Genomic DNA, 4,633 nt, shown 5'->3' on the forward strand with positions numbered 1-4,633 from the left:
GACGAGGTGGCCGAGTGGTTAAGGCGATGGACTGCTAATCCATTGGGCTCTGCCCGCGTGGGTTCGAATCCCATCCTCGTCGATACATTTTTGAAATTGTTTTTTACTTCAAACTTTATATTTTCTTTAGCGTGAACCAGTTTGTGAGTTGGGGCTTATATTGCACGCTCATTTCTGTACAAAAAAACATTATTGTAAAAAAATAAGCAGAGGCCAGTTTCTTTTTACGTTCTGGATAAAAATAAAGTCACAGTTTTCTTCTTCTGTCTTCCATACATAGGTAGTAAATCTGTTGAAGCGATTGAATTAGTGCAAATCAATTATCTTTGTTTCTAAATTGCAGCTAATTATATTGGAATAATAGTAGTTGTTGTTTAATTTTAAGTTTTTGGCGTTCATGATTTTAAAATTTCCTTTACAATTACAACTGCTTTTGAAATCCCATATGTGTGTACTAATTTGATTGGAACAACTGAATTAATATAATTCAATTACCTTTGTTTCTATATTGCAGCCCATTATCTTGGAACAATAGTAATTGCACTTGTATTTTAATTTTTGGCGTTCGTAATCTTAAGATTTGCTTAATAATTGCAAATACTTTTGAAATAATTTGGGTAATTTGGTACCACATCCCTGGCTGCATGACGCCATTTTTGAGCGAAGGCGCAGGCGAAAAGGAGAACATTTTGAACGATGAATCGCGTTACTTTTATACGCGTATAGATGGGCTTCAGTAAATCCTAGTCGGAAACTGGTAGCTCGTCATCAAAGTGGTTTTTAACATTCATTGGGTTTAAAAGAACAATCTGCGATTTTCTGCAGTGAATTGAGGTTATCTTGAAGCCGGTCATACCAAAACTAGGAGAGAAAATAAAAAGTGTGGCGAAGGCTTCGCATTCGAACAGAGGTCAGTGCGACGCGCCAGTGCTACGATCAGGTGATCCAGAGAGATCGCGCCGCTGCCAGATCGGCTCGCGGTCCTCCGTTCCCGCTGCGGCCACTGACGTCCCTTCGGGGCATGACTTCTGAGGCATGCGCTTTACAGTTTAAGTATTCGAGGCCCCTCACTTTTCAAATTCACCAGTGAATAGCGCGACCCAGAATTTAGTTTTCTGAAACCTAAAAACTGACCTGCCCTGTCTTGAGGATGGGCTGCAGAGAGCGAGAGTGAGAGCAAGAGAGAAAGAGAGGGAGTGGGAGAGAGAGAGAGTTAGAGAGATATTTTAGAGAATTTGCAGCCTTAAAAACGGTGCTGGATATGTAGCGCCAAAGCGCGAGACTTAGAGCGGTGGCGCCAAAGCGCGAGACTTACAGCGGTGTGGCGCCAAGGCGCGAGACTTAGAGCAGTGACTCACGCAACGTCAGCAACTAATGACGTATCAAGCGCGCGGCACGAGCAGCACTGACGGCACCGAGCTCCGGGTTCGAAGAGAACAGCACGAGCCTGGCAGCGTTCGACGATGTAGCAGGGCGGTCTCAGCGGAGCTCCTTTTTAAGTTCTTTTCAGTTTTTGTGTGGTGATAAAGATAAGTTTGTTGATTTGCATCGACGGACGTCTTTCCTGACCCCCACAAATTTGGTGACCTGAGGAACGCCGCACCTCTGAAGCCCTTTCCCTGCTGCGCCAAGCTCATCAACCGCTTCCAGTCGCCATGGCGCAGTCTGGTGAACCCGCCACTGGTGGACTTTCAGCTTTACACCTTCGACTGCCTCAGTTCTGGCCAGCGGACCCTCAGATCTGGTTCGCCCAGGTGGAGAGCCAGTTCGCCACGGCCCGGATAACATCACAAGTCCAGAGGTTCCACCACATCATCGCAGCGCTTCCGCCGAACATCGCAGCGGAAATTCGGGATCTGGTCCTGACACCGCCGGCAGACTCCCCCTACGACACCCTCAAGGCAGAGCTCATACGGAGGGCCACGTCGTCGGAACAGCGCCGACTACAACAGCTCCTTACTTCAGAGGAGCTGGGCGACCGCAAGCCAACACAACTACTGCGTCGCCTTCAACAACTGTTGGGTGAGAAGGAGCCGACATTCGATGTAGCGCTGCTGCGAGAACTTTTTCTGCAACGGCTCCCGACAGGTGTCCGCATGGTTCTCTCCGCTGCCGCTGGACTCAACCTTGAGGATCTGGCAAAGCTCGCGGACTCTGTCATGGAAGTCGCAGTGCCCACCATCCCACACGTCCAAAACCATTCCGGACTATCGCTTCCCACGACTCCTTCGGCCGAAGCGGTGACACCTCCATGTGACGTCAACAACCTTCGCGAGGAGTTCCACAGGGAGATTGGACGACTCTCTGCACAGATCGCCGCTCTCACCGATCGCATTCCAGCAGGTCAACGACCAAAGTCATCTTCCCGACAGCGTAGGCCTCGACATCCCTCGCCCTCTCGAGGTACGTGCTGGTACCATCGCACTTTCGGCGCGCAAGCCAAGAAATGCGTTTCACCATGCACGGCCTCGGAAAACGCCCAGACCCACCACTAGAGGCGGCGAGTGGTGCCGGTTCCGAAACCAGCCGTCTGTTTTTTGTACTAGACAAGAATACTGGTCTTCGGTTCTTAGTAGACACCGGCGCCGCAGTAAGCGTCCTACCCGTGACAGCCATGTCAACCAAGCCGCAACGCGCTAACGTCACCTTGCAGGCCGCAAACAAGTCCGCTATCGCGACGTATGGTGAACGAGCTCTCACCCTCAACATCGGGTTGAGAAGACCACTAAGATGGATTTTTATGGTTGCCGACGTGACAGACCCGATCCTTGGAGCAGATTTTCTCCACAACTACAACGTGCTAGTGGACATGCAACGGTTACGCCTTGTAGATGCCACGATTCACCTAGCTGTCCAAGGCATAGCATCCATCTCACCGCTCCCACAACGTTGCATTCCAACCACTACAAAGTTTGAAGATCTTCTCCAACGTTTCCCGTCGCTCACATGTCCCGCCAACTTTCTGCAACCAGTAAAGCATGACGTGACACATCACATCGTAACGTCCGAACCTCCACTCATGCTCGTCCACGACGCCTTCTGGACGAACGGTTGAAGATAGCGAAAGCCGAGTTCGAGCACATGCTTGAACTCGGCATCATCAGACCATCGTCCAGCCCATGGGCATCACCCCTCCATATGGTGCAAAAGAAACCCCCGGGTGATTGGCGGCCCTGCGGAGACTACCGCGCTCTGAACAACACCACCGTTCCAGACCGCTATCCCTTACCCTACATCACGAATTTCTCAGCGTCCCTGGAGGGAGCAACCATCTTTTCAAAAATTGACCTGGTCAAAGCGTACCATCAGATCCCCGTGGAACCAAGTGACATACCGAAAACAGCCATCATAACACCTTTTGGACTTTTCGAGTATGTGAGGATGCCTTTCGGCCTTCGTAACGCGGCCCAGACATTTCAACGATTTGTCGACAGCGTCACCTGTGGGCTTACCTTTTGTTTTGCCTATGTCGACGACATCCTGGTGTCCAGCGCTAACGCCAAACAACATCTCGAACACCTGGAGATCCTTTTCCAGCGCATGGCGGAATACGGGCTCATCATCAACAAGGCCAAGTGCGAGTTCGGCGTTTCACAACTGGATTTTCTTGGCCACAGGGTCGACTCCAAGGGTGTTCGCCCTCTTCCATCCAAAGTCGACGCAGTCAAGAACTTCCCAACGCCTACATCACGCAGGAAGCTTCGCGAGTTCCTTGGCCTCGTGAATTTCTATCGCCGTTTTCTGCCGCATTGCGCCACTCTCCTCCAACCCCTGACTGATCTCCTAAAGGGAACTCAGCGGGACACCACACCTCTACCATGGTCTCCAGAGGCAGCGGAGGCATTCCTGACTATCAAGTCATCGCTCGCAGAAGCCGCAATGTCGGTGCACCCGCTCGCTGGTGCACCTCTCTCAATCATGACGGATGCCTCGGACGTAGCTGTAGGAGGAGTACTGCAGCAGTTCACTGACGGAAACTGGCAGCCCCTTTGGTTCTTTTCCAAGAAGTTGGCGCCAGCCGAGTCCCGGTACAGCACTTTTGGACGAGAACTACTAGGCATGTACCTCACCATCAAACATTTTCGGCATTATTTAGAGGGTCGGCAATTGCACATCCTCACCGACCATAAGCCGATAACTTATGCACTTTAAACGACCAGCAACCGTCTCTCTCCTCGAGAGAGTCGGCACCTTTCATTTATTGCGGAGTTCACAAGTGACATCCGCCACATCAGAGGCACAGACAACTCGGCTGCTGATGCGTTGTCACGGATACCTTGCTGCAACGCCATTCCCACCGCTGTGGATTTCGCCGCTCTAGCAGCAGCACAGCAAGGCGACCAAGATATCCCGAAGCTACGATCCGCATCTAGCAACCTTGACCTGCGTGACGTGTTGCTGCCAGGCTGCGACACAACAATAATTTGTGACATGTCCACGGGATCACCCCGACCGGTGGTACCTCCAACGTTTCGGCGATCCATTTTCAACTCACTGCACAACCTTTCTCATCCCGGCATTCGGGCGACCCAACATCTCATCGCCCAACGCTTCGTTTGGCAAGGGATGAACAAAGATGTGCGTGAATGGGCTCGCACTTGTCTGCATTGTCAGCTGTCTAGGGTTCATCGAC

General features: G+C 51.2%; 1 non-coding gene across 1 annotated transcript; it reads left to right on the forward strand.

The window, feature by feature from the left end:
* On the forward strand, window positions 1-82 carry Trnas-gcu. The gene has a single exon. It is a non-coding gene; the product is annotated as a tRNA-Ser (tRNA).
* The last annotated feature ends 4,551 nt before the right edge of the window (window positions 83-4,633 follow it).

This window comes from Ixodes scapularis, unplaced genomic scaffold (genome assembly GCF_016920785.2).
Source record: "Ixodes scapularis isolate PalLabHiFi unplaced genomic scaffold, ASM1692078v2 PGA_scaffold9__187_contigs__length_104089568, whole genome shotgun sequence".
Lineage (NCBI taxonomy): Eukaryota > Metazoa > Arthropoda > Arachnida > Ixodida > Ixodidae > Ixodes > Ixodes scapularis.